The sequence below is a fragment of the Rattus norvegicus genome, chromosome 1, assembly GCF_021556685.1.
Source record: "Rattus norvegicus strain SHRSP/BbbUtx chromosome 1, alternate assembly SHRSP_T2T, whole genome shotgun sequence".
Lineage (NCBI taxonomy): Eukaryota > Metazoa > Chordata > Mammalia > Rodentia > Muridae > Rattus > Rattus norvegicus.
Window position 1 is genome coordinate 258,376,406 of NC_141534.1, and position 13,929 is coordinate 258,390,334.

A 13,929-nucleotide genomic window follows, 5' to 3' on the forward strand; every position below is an offset into this window, starting at 1 on the left:
TTTCTCATGTAAAGCTGTTATAGCCAAAATTTAGATGTTTCTAAAGGCATCAGTGGCTTGCATAGAGTACATCTTAGGGATAGGATATTTCTTTACTGAGCTAACTGGGATAGCAGGAACTCTGACATATTTGAGTTTAAGAGGGAGAAGCAGGTGCCTGGAGAAAGTGAGTGTGTTAGGAGTTTATTTAAATATAGTTTATCTTGGACAAACACACCTGTAGGGTACAGTCTGTCTCAAGCTTTTTGAATTCAGAATCTGAGCTAGGAGGTTTGAGTACATCTACCCTCCAGAGGTTTCAGAGAACATTTAAACAGAGTCTGGAAGCCAATCTGGGAGGAACTATGACTTAACACCTGTCTGGCCCAGGCCCCTTAGAAATAGCTGCCTAGGTAGAAGAGAACTGCTCAAAGATGCCTAATTATCTTAGGAATAATTGTCAGGAAAAAATTGAATACATTATATTATTTTATATATATATTAAAAATAACTAGATTTACTTCTTGTATTGATTGAATATATATATTCATTTTTTTTCTATAGATGTCTATAGTTTGGGGAGTAGCAGAATAAGAGATCATTAGGCAGCATATGAAGAGTGATAAGTGAGCATTGACTTTCCTTCCCTTGGAACTGAAGTAAACTTTTTATTTTGCTTTGTTTGAGGCATTGTCTCACTATGTAGCCTGGGCTGGTGGAATTCATTATGTAGATCAGGCTACTCTGGAATGCAGATATCTTTCTACCTCTGTCTTCTGAGTGCTGACATTAAAGGTGTGTATATCACTATGCCTGGCAAGAATTGAACTTTTAAATTGTCTAAGGTATAACAGAAAACTATTTTGTTTCTTTTTAGAGGAAATTAAAAAAATCAAATTTGTCAGACAAATTTAAATAAACGACTGAATATTGGAAGGGGCAAAGTTGGCCAAATGTATGTATTTCCTATACCACTTATTTACTCTTTATGATAAAACATAAGATCCCATATATAAATGTATTTATGTATTTACTACATACACACAGATAGAAAACATAGATTGATGAGCATGTTAGAATGTGGCCTGATAGTTGGGGACAATAACTCTATGTGAAGTAGAGGCAGGACTGGTGAGGCTCAACAGTTCAAATCATGATTGAGCAACAAAATGAGACCTTGTTAAAAAGGGTGTGAGGTCCTGCCTCAAAAACAAGGTGGAGAGCAATAGAAGATGACCACAGTGACTTTTGGTCTCCGAGGGCCTGTTCATGTCACCATGAGCTCATATAGACATGAACGTGCACACACATGATGTGGGTGATAAAGACTCTTGAGAATAGATAGCTGGGTATGGTGATGTGTGCTTATTATAACATGGGGGACTGAAACAGCTAGATCATGAGTTGGAGGCCAGCCTGGATAATATAGTTTCAGGAAAGGACAGATTCATAATGAGAACCTGTCTCAGAAGGAGGAAGGCAAGGGATAGGAGAGAGTTCTGTGTAGTCTTGCTTCTTGTGGGTACAGCTCTGCCTTTACTCTCTGTAATACCCAGTTACATCCTTCAGAATCAAGTCTGGCTGATAGGAATGCATGTTTTTTACTATATCTAATTATAAAGAGAAATAATAATAATAATAATAATAATAACAACAACAGCAACAACAATAATAATACTACAAAGGGCATTGTTAATATCTTAGTTCTCAAAAAGAGAGGCAAAGGTAGCTGACTGTTTTCTAGCATAGTCTGTAGGCATTGTAGCAGGACGGCCTCAGTGTTAGCTGTCAGAGTCATTGGGTTGCTTTCCTGGCTTTTGTCTTCATTGGCATTCTTTCTCTTGAGGTCTGATGTGTCTCCCTGAGTATATGCCCAACTTGCTGTGTCAGCAATCAGTTACGTAAAAGGAGGGATAGCCAGCTGCTTTTTTGTTTTTTAACAAGGAGGTAGTAAACTCACTTTTTTCCACACCCATTCAAACTCTGGGCAAATGCCAAAAGGATTTAGAGAAAGCCAAATGTTTGAAATCCAATCAATGTGTAGTTTTAAGCAGGAAAGATAATGTAAAGTTTGTTTTAACCCTACCCATCTCTACCTGCCTCATGTTCATAGGACCTTAATTGATCATCCTAGTTTCTGAAATAGTACAGGGTATGTTTATGGAAAGAATGAATACCTTTCCCCCACTCCTTATAGCCATTTAAAGAGAGTTAGATATATAGCAAAATACAAATTAGAACCCTTTAGCTCAGACCACTTTAGAAATTTGTGGTAGGTAGGTGAGGAGCTCTGACTCCTTTATGGTCTTACTTTTGCCTCAGGAAACCAACAGGTAGCCATTACCCTTTTTTGTAGCCTTCGTTTGTTTTATAACCTTTTGGACTTAGATGGACAAGTGCTCCTGGATGCCTGCTGGCTAGCTTCTCATGGGAAGCCTCTTCTGGACCATCAGCCTCTGCTAACCACTGCTGCAACTGTAGGTCAGGAGATGAAGGGCTGCCACATGTGCACAGAGCACACTGACGTTCCCTTGTTCCATGCTTATTGAGCAATTACTTGTCAGCTGTGGAATTCACATTTTTGCCTCCAGGTTCTTGCCCAGTGTGAACTGTGGGTATTTTGGAAGTAGTCTGATAGACCGTACATCAGAGGGCAGTAAATCGTCATTTGACTTGGTGGGAAGAGCCAGATGTAGTGTAGGAGGAAGGACTTTCTGTAGTCACCATGCAGTTGCTTCCACATGTCCCAACCAGAAAGCAGCTTAAGAACCAGGGAATAAGGGTAGCTGGGGGCATGATGGGATAGGTAAAGGACCAAGAGGGCTTCAGTGTTATCTAGGATTGGTCTTGGGTTAGGAAAAGTCCTTTAACAATAGGAACAAATAAGATTTCCCTGATATCAGTAAGTTTTTCCATTAGTATTTTTGTTTTTAAGTAAAATAAAACAAAACTGGAAAAAACTCATTCCACATGAATGCTCATTTTCTTTGAGTAAATGGCAGGTTTAAGGAAACTGGCTCCTGAGCCTGGAGAAGCCTTGGCGGTTACGAGTGCTAGCTACAGCTGTACTCTAGAACTCAATCCCCATAGCTACTGCTGTACTCTAGAACTCAATTCCCAGCACCCACATGGCCGCTCACAACTGTCTGTAACTCCAGTTCCAGGAGATTGGTGCACATATGGTGCACATATGTATGTATGCAGCACATACATACATATGCAAATGAGCAAAATGCACATACACAAAAAATAAAAATAATCTTAAAACAAGTTGGCACCAAATTGACTTAGCAAAACAGAACTGAGGTGATGTCATGACTATCTTATTGAGAGCTAGAGCAATATTTTCAGATTTGCTTCCCATAGTGAATTATAATGTGACAGTGAGGTGTGAGACATCTCTTCTCCGATTTTAATTAATTAATTATTTTTATTGTTATTTTGTGTGGATGTGGAATAATTTTTTTATACCTTCACCTGGGTTCCGGGGACCAAATGCAGGTTGTCAGGGTTTGCAGCCAGTGCACTTTACCAAGTGGTTCATTTTTCTAGCTCACCTCCCGATTATTACTTTTTATTTTATTAAAATTGTTTTAACTTACATTCATTTAGTATGTCATAGATAGTTATGACTTTCTAACTATCATTTATTTGCATTTACTAGTTGTCATTTTCTGTGAACAATTGCTTTCCTCTTTAGTTGGAGAATAAACCAGAAATTTTCTCTAGAAAGGCATGGTAAACACTTAATTCTTGGGGTTTTTTTTTTTGTTTGTTTGTTTGTTTGTTTTCAGGAGCTGGGGACTGAACCCAGGGCCTTGTGCTTGCTAGGCAAGCGCCCTACCACTGAGCTAAATCCCCAACCCCTTTTTTAGTTTTTTTAAACATTTATTTATTTAATATGCTCTGCCTGCATGCCAAAGAGGACATCAGATTGTATTACAGATAGTTGTGAGCCACCATGTGGTTGCTGGGATTTGAATAATTCTTGGTTTTAATAAGTTCAGAACAGGAAGTTCATATAAATAATGACCATTACTGGTGTCAAATTTGTTTTTTTACTTATTTGACTTATAAATATTTAATTAGTCAAAGTTTATAATCAGTCAGGTAAAACTAGTGTTTAAAATTGTTTCAAGTTTGACCAATGAAACCATCTTCAGATTGGTTACTTTGTTCTTTTAACATGACTCCTTTGAGTACTTCATGCTTTCTGATAAAGCAAGTAACATTAATGGGGAGGTGGGAAGATAAAGTGGAAGCTATTGGTGTATCGCATGTCATTAATAAGGGTAAATGTTATGCTAGTTCACTTAGAGCCTGGTTTATGGGGCTAAGGAGAGAACTCAATTGGTAAAGTGCCTGCCATGCAGGTCTGAGGATCTGAGCTTGGATCCCTAGGACCCAGGTAGAAAGCTAGACACAGTAGCATGAGTCAGTAATCCCAGCTGTAGAGATGTGGTGTAAGGGCAGCCAGTTTAGCCAGTTGGTGAGCTTCAGATTCAGTGAGAGACCTTGTCCCAGAAAATAAAGAAGAGATCAAGGGATCAAGGAAGATACCCAGTGTCCACTTCTGACCTCCATACATGTGCACCCTCCACCACATGTTACACACACACACACACACACACACACACACACACACACACACACACACGTGTTCAAAAAATAGAAACAAAGGAAGAGAGAGAGAGAGAGAGAGAGAGAGAGAGAGAGAGAGAGAGATAGATACAGTCTACGCTGTCTTTTCATTGATAATACTCAAAGAAGTTTAGAAGCCTGGCAGAGAGTTTGATTCCCCCTTGTCCCAGAACTGCTTTGGATTTGAAGTGTTATTTCTTGGGCAAGGAATCTAAAAGAGTGTTGTAAGGATGCCACTCCTATTTATATAATTATTTTCTCCTCCTTTTTTTCTTCTTCCTCCTTCTTCTCTTCCTGTTTTTTTCTCCTCCCCCTGTCACCCTCCTCTGGTATAAATCTACATCCATGGTTCACTGTTAATACTCACTATAGGAAAACACATTTTATGAGCAGACCTAATGACTTTGGTGGAGGATCCTAGTTCCCTCTGCCCAGGAGTAAAAGTCCTTGGCTCAGCTCACCTGGACAGAGATTGTAGGGAAAACATTTGCAGGGAAAATGGACTTCTATTGTCAGAAACCAAATAAGGCTCATTAATCCTCCCAGTTGAGCACCAGCTTAGCATCTTAATCAGTTCCCTTTCAGGGCTTAAAGACTCATTCTGTTTTCTAGATTCTATGAAGAAAATGAGTAGTGCCTGCTTTGATAGAATGGTTACATATGTAGGGAATGGGAGTTATCACCAGGGTCTTAGGTAGACTACAGACTCAAGTAATAATGTAAAACTGGATTGTGTGTGGACTGAGGAAGATAAGGGAAATGTTTATGTCTGTGTAGTTTTTCTCCAAAAGCCAGAGGTAAAGAAGTTGTCTGTTTCTGCACTAGAGATTATTTCACCCTATTTAACGAATTGATGTTTTTAAGACCTGATAGAAATATGTAGTTTTTTTGAGTCTTGTTTTGAAATCTTTGTTTTTGTTGTTTATTGAGACTTACTGTACCCAATGCTGGCTTGGAACTCTGTAGCTTAGGCTGGCCTTAACCTCATAGCAATCCTCCCTCCTCATCCTTCCCAATGTTGGGATGACAGGTTTGTACTACCATACCCAACCAGTAATTTCAAACTTTCAAGAAAAGAGTTAAAATTAGTACTGAGGTCGGTCTCCCATATGCCCTTTTGCTAGTTGATTTTATTGTCTTCTTTCTTACTATACATGTGTATTTATAGTTATTTTTCTAAATTATTTGAGAAATTAATCATATGCACTTTGATACTTCAGTGTATGTTTCCTAAGAACAAAGATGTTTTACTTAATCAAAGTAAAATGATCAAGTTCAAGACATTTACTGATTGAATAATTTACCATTAATATTTGTCTAAGTTAAGGTTTCTATTGCTGTGATAAAGCACTGTGACCAAAGCAAATTAGAGAGGAAAGGGGTCATTTCATCTTGCAGCTCTCAGGTCACATTCCGTTATTGCAAGAGTAAGGGCAGGAACTTGGAGATAAGAACTGAAGCAGAGACCATGAAAGAAGGTTTCTCATTGATTTGTTCCTGGTGGCTTGTTCAGTACCACATGCCTAGGGGCAGCATTGCCCACCGTGGGCTAGGCCTTCCTATATCAATATTAATAAAGAAAATGTCCAACAAATTTGCCCCTAGGAAATCCTATGGAGCCATTTTCTCAATTAAGATTTCTTCTTCCCAGTTGACAGAAAACAACCAGGACAATTAATTGACCACTTGTCTATTTGACACACAAACACATCACTATTAACTTCTCCTTCCTTATTTGTTCCTAAGATGTCTTGTTAATATTAATATCGCAATATATAACATTCCAACTTTTAAAAGTCCTACAGTCCTTAAAAATTCACTTTGAAAATTCAGTCTCGGGGCTGGAAAGAGGGCTCAGTGGTCAAGAGCACTGACTGCTCTTCCAGAGGTCCTGAGTTCAATTCCCAGCACCCACACGGTGGCTCACAACCATCTGTAATGGGATCTGATGTCCTCTTCTAGTGTGTCTGAAGATACTACAATGTGCTCATATTGAAATAAATAAATAAATAACACCAAGAAGTTAGGAAAATCACATGATTTCATAGCTAGCAGGGAGAAAACTGTTAAAAAAAAAATCCAGTCTCTCTAAAATATTCAAAGTTGCCTGGTGGTAGTGGAACACATCTTCAATCCCAGCACTTGAGGGGGAGAGGCAGGCAGATCTCTGAGTTTGAGGCCAGCCTGGTCTACAAAGTGAGTTCTAGGACAGCCAGGGCTACACAGTAACCCTGTCCAGTAATTAAAGTCGATAATGATGATGATGATAAATAAAATAAATATCCAACCTCTCCCTAAAGCTCCACAGTTTTCAGAGAGACTCTGAAAGCTCACAGTTTCTCAATTATTGGCTCCTGTAAAATCAAAAGTAATTTATATGTTTTCTCACCCCAAGACTTAAGAACCAGGGTACAACTACATTCAAATCAAAGTAGAACTCCAAATTCAACACTGCAAGAAGTTCAGTGCTTGATGTCTGGGACCCAGTCAAGGTCCTCTGGGCTCCACAGATGCTTGGTAAGTCTACTTTTCTAGCTCTGTCATCCACAGGGCATACAGCTTGTCTGCTGGGCTAAGGATAGGTCTAAGCCACAGTTGCTGCTGTCCTTGGTGCTCTTGTGGTACTGGCATCTCCAAAATGATGCAAGTATGCTGAGCCTTCACTAAAAGCTTCTTCTGAGCTCTCTTCAGGGACTTTGACTCAGCCACGGGCTGCCAGGCCTTAGTTTCTCTCCATGACTGCTTCGTACCTGATACTTCAACTGAGTCTGCACATTCACAGTGTCAAGTCTCAGCTACTCTCCATGACCCTTCATATCTTCAAATGCAGTACCACCTGGGAAACTCTTACATAGTCTATTACCACGTTCAGCTCCCAGCTGTACACTGATCCTGAGGAAGCACTTTCCAGAAGATTTTGCCTCAATAATGCAGGTGTCTTCTTAATCACTGCTGGTTCTTCAGCCCTAGATGACAATTATCAATTGTTCTGGCAAAACAAAGATTTCACTTTAGTTGTTTTGGTCTCTTGTTAGTCACAGTCCAATCTTCAGCCTCAGATGACCAGAACAACAGGTTCATAGTTCAAAATATCAGTTTCTCAAATAGAGTCTTTAAGGACCTGTGAAAGTTTCCATTAAAATTTCTCAAGCCAGGTTCCATGGTCTGCAGACTTTATTCCCACCAACATCTCATTCAGTGGCTTTTCTAATCCAAAATTCTAAACTCCTCCATAATCACTCCAAAACAACATGCTCAGTTCTCTCACAGCAATGCTGCTCTCCTGGTATTGATTTATGTATTAGTTACATTTCTGTTGTTATAATAAAATGCTGTGAGCAAAAGCAACTTGGGGACAAAGGGGTTTTATCTCGCAACTCTCAGGTCATAGTCTATCATTCAGGAAAATCAGGGCAGGAATTTAAGGTAGGAACCAAACAGAAGCTATGGAGGAATACTTCTTCTTTTTTTTTTTTTTTTCTTTTTTCTTTTTTTCGGAGCTGGGGACCGAACCCAGGGCCTTGCGGTTGCTAGGCAAGCGCTCTACCACTGAGCTAAATCCCCAACCCCGGAGGAATACTTATTGGTTTGCTCAGCCAGAGCAGAAATAAATATTTCTTATACCATCCAGGACCAGCTACCCAGGGGTGGCACTTTAATCAGTGGGCAGGCTGTCCTAAATTAATAGAGATCTCTTGGCTCTGTTTCTCAAGTGTTGGGATTAAATATGTATGCCACTACACTGGCTATGACATTGATATTTTCTATAATTACAGATCAGGTTCATATATCTATTGTCTATCTACTCTGTTTGCTATTCCCTCTCACTTTCTCTTTTGATATTTCTCATTTTTTTTAAAGATTTATTTATTTATTTTTATGTACAGCATTCTGCCTGCTTATGTGACTGCAGGCCAGAAGAGGGCACCAGATCTCATTACAGATGGTTGTGAGCCACCATGTGGTTGCTGGGAATTGAACTCAGGACCTCTGGAAGAGCAGTCAGTGATCTTAACCACTGAGCCATCTCTCCAGCCCTTCTCATTTTTTTTAATGTTTACCCATAATTAGATTTGGGTTATGTGTATTTGGCATACATTTGTATATCACTGCTAATACACTGACCCTTTTATGTTATATTCGTAGTTCCATTTATAAATGATACTAGTTTTTTTATTTTATTTTATTTTATTTTTTTTTATTATCTTGAGTATTTCTTATATACATTTCAAGTGTTATTCCCTTTCCCGGTTTCCGGACAGACATCACCCTCCCCCCTCCCCTTCCTTGTGGGTGTTCCCCTCCCAAACCTCCCCCCATTGCCACCCTCCCCGCATAGTCTAGTTCACTGGGGGTTCAGTCTTAGCAGGACCCAGGGCTTCCCCTTCCACTGGTGCTCTTACTAGGATATTCATTGCTACCTATGGGGACAGAGTCCAGGGTCAGTCCAAATGATACTAGTTTTAATCATTTAAGTGTTACATGGATTCTTTATTATATGGGTACTACTTGCTACTTAGAACTAATAAGCCATTTATAGGAGTGAATTTTGACTAGTCTTTCTTTAAACAAATGATAAGACAACATTAGAAGCAGCTAGAGTTAAGGTAGTTGAAGAATTTAAAAATCATTAAAGTGAGACTTCACCAGAGAACAGAGAAGAGCTGATGAAGATAAGCTCCGGTGTTAAACTGTTCCTCAGACATCTGTTAAACAAGTGTTCACACTGACCACCATGCACTGACGCATCTCTCCAGGAAAGAGCTTCATCCAGAGTGTGCCTTATGTAATGTGTCAGTCAGAAGCAGTGAAGCTGCTAACTGAGTGAAGCCTGTCTTTGCACCTTCTGCCTTTAGATAGATAATTGGCAAAGGTCTTAGAAATGCAGATGTTTTTCTGTGAACCAACATGTTGAAAATGGACCACAGGCTAAGAGCTGCATAACACCGTACAGTGTTATGCTGTCTGTTCTCACTGACAACCTCTAGATAATGACTGAATAATTGGGGAGGTGGGACAGTCTCCCCCTTTTCTTTGCTAGGTAGAACAAAAGTCATTTACCAGCAAAGCACTTTACCAAATTGGTGACTTTTCAGTAATATACTGCAAGATATAAAATGCTGCGTTGAGTTGATGTTTAGTCCCTAAAAAATTAAAAACTTTAGTGTATAATCCCAGCAGTGGGAAGTAGATCAGATCAAGGCTGCTCCCAGCTGTATACAAGTTTGAGACTAGACTAGTTATTTGAGACTTCGTCTCAGAAAAACAAAAGAAACATAGTTTTGACATTTCAAAAAAGATTTATCTTGAGGCTGGGGAGATGGCTCCTGCGATTAAGAGCTCTGTCTGCTTTTCCAGAGGACCCAGGTTTGATTCTCTCACCACTTCAGTCATAGGGGATCACATACCCTCTTCTGGCTTCCACAGGCACTTTCCACACATGGTGCACAGGCATACTTGCAGGCAAAGCACCAATACATATACAATTAAAGACATTTAAAAAAGAGATTTGTCCCAATGAGGCTTGACTGGGTGAGATCTTGATCTCCTAGGATTATGCTAGCACACCCAGTGGCAGTTTTTCTCCACTCAACCAAAAGCACAAATACTTGTTTTTCAGGTCAGAATGACAGCAGCCCAGCAGCCATATGAGTCCTTTCTCTCTCTTTCTTTCTTCCTTTCTTTCTTTCTTCCTTTCTTTCTTTCTTTCTTTCTATCTACCTATCTACCTATCTACCTATCTACCTATCTAATCTATCTTCAGTGGTAGTGGATTAAACCTGGCAGTCTTGCTCATCCTAAAAGCATACAAGCGGCTACTACTGAGATATATACCCTTAGGCCCCTCACCCCTTAATAAGTGGAATGAGCTATAAATTCATCCTCCTATTTCTACTTTTAGTGTCAGAACATTTAAAAAGGTATGGGGTTGGGTGGAAAGATGACCCATTGGTTAAGAGTACTTACTGCTCTTGTAGAGGACCTGGGTTTGGTTCTTAGCACCCATGTGATAGGTTCAATGTTCTGACTTTTATAGGCACTGTGCAATATGGTGTACATACAAACATAAAATTAAATAAGGAAGTGTTTAGGCAGGAGTGGTGTGGTATACTTTAATCCCAGCACTTGGAGGCAGAGGTGGGCAGATTTCTGAATTCAAGGCCAGCCTGATCTACAGAGCCAGTTCAAAAATAGCTAGGGCTACATACAAAGAAACCCTGTCACAAAAAATTCACCCCCGCAAAAAAAGAACATTTAAAAGGGTTTAGTTGAGTTCATTGAGAAATTGGACATAAGCTTTTAAAAATCTATAAGATTTGGAAATACCCCTGTCCCTTGAACTTGAAGAGAAATGATTAGAAGATCATTTCCTATTCTCTTTTTCTGTCACCTTTCCTTCCCATTTGCCTACATTTTTTCTTTACTTTCTGACATTACTTTTATGGATATCATTAATGTACTTAAGTGTACCATTTAGAAAAGAGACAAAATATTGCTTTTGAGTATCTTTGATATCAAAAATGGGCTACAGATATGAGCATTACTTTTGTAAACCTTATCAGGTCATATTTTGTTAAGAAAACCGTGTCCATTTAAAAGCAAAGAGAAAGGTAAATAAGGAAAGAAAAGCAGACAGAGGCAGATAGTAAGGAAGGACAGATAGAGGCAAAAGTAAAGAACTTGGGGTAAGGGACCTGCTGTGGGAGAGAATCCCTGAGAATACAGAACCTCTAAGGTAGGAAACAGGAGTCAGGTCCAGTTTGGGTTTTCCCTTTCAGTGAGTGTGTTCTAAAGTGGGATGAAGTGAGGTGCATGCAACATTCCCATGCTTTATTCATTGGATATGCCGACGCAGAACTGAAGAGATCCTCTATAATAAGGTGACTTGACAGACTGATCCTAGTGGGTTAAGGTGAAAGAAAATATTAAGAGATGTGTCTTGGCTGGCTAGCACCGACAAGGTTATTTTTAACTTTCCCTTTCAGTCTTTTCATTGTTCATACTCCCTCACTAGCTACTAGGAGAGCAGTCAAAATTAGCAACTATATAAAGTGAAGTCCTCTTGTCTCCCCAGTCACTTCCAAAATAAACAGGGAGTAATACTGTCCGTATTTTGTCTCACTTTACTCTGAAGGCTAGCAATAGAGGAAGCATGGATTAGTGTGTAGTGATTTCTAGGCTCTGTCCTCTGGACGAATTCCCCTTTGAGAGCTCCAGCTGAGTGACAGGACCATGTGGCAGGCAGGAGTGCAGCTGGAAGTCTGTCCGGGCACATTTGGATTGGGTAAATATAGTAGGAGCAGGATGTCAGTGTGGGAGATGGATTGTTCTGGGAAAGGAAGTGTTGTCTCTCCTCTGAGAAACAATTTCCTGTACTTCTGGGACCTTTGCTTTCTTCTTCTTCCTTCTGAGGGCAGAAGAGGAGTTGGCAGGGGTTGGATGCACTTGCTGAATTCTGTCTCTGCTTGTCTGTCTCCTCCTACATTTGAAGTTGGGTGTAAAAATCAGATCTATTTCAAAAGTTAGGAATAACCCAATAAATAGCCATGTCCGTGACTTACATTTCACCTCTTACAGTCTTACAAGCCCTCACCTGCTTAAAGTCCCTTTTAAAAAGTAACCAATCTTTCCTCAAACCAGACAGGTTGAGAGGCAAAAATAACCATACAAAGAAAATGAACGCTATTGAAAGTCAGACATGAAGCAGCAGCTGGCAGGAAACAGCTGGGGTGTTCAGGGAGCTAGACTCTACCACAGACCTTAACTCTTCAAGCTCTTTGTTATCTGAGCTGCTAAGAAGGCTGCTTACCTACCAACACTCTGCATTAAAAAACTAAATCTGCGAGAGATTATATATTACAATTAAATGGAATTTCATGAATTATAATTTTTGCATTTTTCATTTTTATTGGATATTTTCTTTATCTGCATTTCAAATATTATCCCCCTTTCCTCTCCAGAAACCCCCATCTCATCCCTCCCCCTCCTGCCTCCATGAAGGTGCTCTCCCATCCTTCCACCCATTCCCTCCTGCCTCCCCTCCGTGGCATTCCCCTACACTGGGGCATCGAGCCTTCACAGGACCAAGGGCCTCTCCTCCCATTGATGCCCGACAAGGCCATCCTCTGCTATATATGCAGCTGGAGCCATGGGTCGCTTCATGTACTCTTTGGTTGGTGGTTTAATCCCTGGGAGCTCTGGGTTATCTGGTTGGTTGATATTGTTGTTTTTCCTATGGAGTTGCAAACCCCTTCGGCTCCTTCAGTCCTTTCTCTAACTCCTCCATTGGTGATCCCATTCTCAGTCCAATGGTTGGCAGCAAACATCTACCTCTGTATTTGTCAGGCTCTGGCAGAGCCTCTTAGGGGACAACTATATCAGGCTCCTGACAGCATGCACATCTTGGCATCCCCAATAGTGACCGGGTTTGGTGACTGCATGTGGGATGGATCCCCGTGTGTGGCAGTTTCTGGATGGCCTTTCCTTCAGTCTCTGCTCCACTCTCAATTAACATAGATAGAGAAACCAAGATATTCCATCGACAAAATCAAATCTACACATTATATTCATACAAATCCAGACCTACAAAGGATAGATAATAGATGAAAAAAAAAAAAAGCTCAACACAAAGAGGGAAACTACACCATAGAAAAAGCAAGAAAATAATCTTTCAACAAGCCCAAAGAAGATAGCCACACACACATAATTCCATCTCTAACAACAAAAATAATGGGAAACAACGATCACTTTTCCTTAATATCTCTTAACATCAATGGACTCATTTTTGCATTTGAAAATTCTTTGACTGGGGGCAGAGCTTAGTTGGTAGAGTGCTTCCCTAGCATGCATTGAGCTCTTGTTTCCATTCTCAGCACTAAAAAGCTGGTACACCCTATAATCCTAATGCTTGGGAGGTGAAGGTAGGAGGGTCAGAAGTTTGAAGTCATCCTTTGCTGTAATAGCAAATTCACGGCCAACCTGGGCTATGGAAGCCCTTGCCTCAAAACAGAAACCATAAAATTTATGAATGGAATTGCTAGGTTATGTGTTAATTCTGTTTTCCTTCTTTTCATTTACATTCTCATAAGTACAGAAGGATTCCAGTTTATCTATATTTTCACCAGTACTTGTTTTTTTTTTTTTTTTTTTTTTTCTATTTTTCGGAGCTGGGGACCGAACCCAGGGCCTTGCGCTTGCTAGGCAAGCGCTCTACCACTGAGCTAAATCCCCAACCCCTCACCAGTACTTGTTATTTTAAGTATGATAGATGTGGTGATTTGAATAGGCTCCCATAGATTCATGTGTTTG

At 40.0% G+C, this 13,929-nt stretch overlaps 1 protein-coding gene across 15 annotated transcripts in view; it reads left to right on the forward strand.

The window, feature by feature from the left end:
• The window catches only part of Gbf1 (golgi brefeldin A resistant guanine nucleotide exchange factor 1), a 128,257-nt gene that overhangs the window by 23,588 nt on the left and 90,740 nt on the right, over window positions 1-13,929 (forward strand). The window lies entirely within an intron of this gene.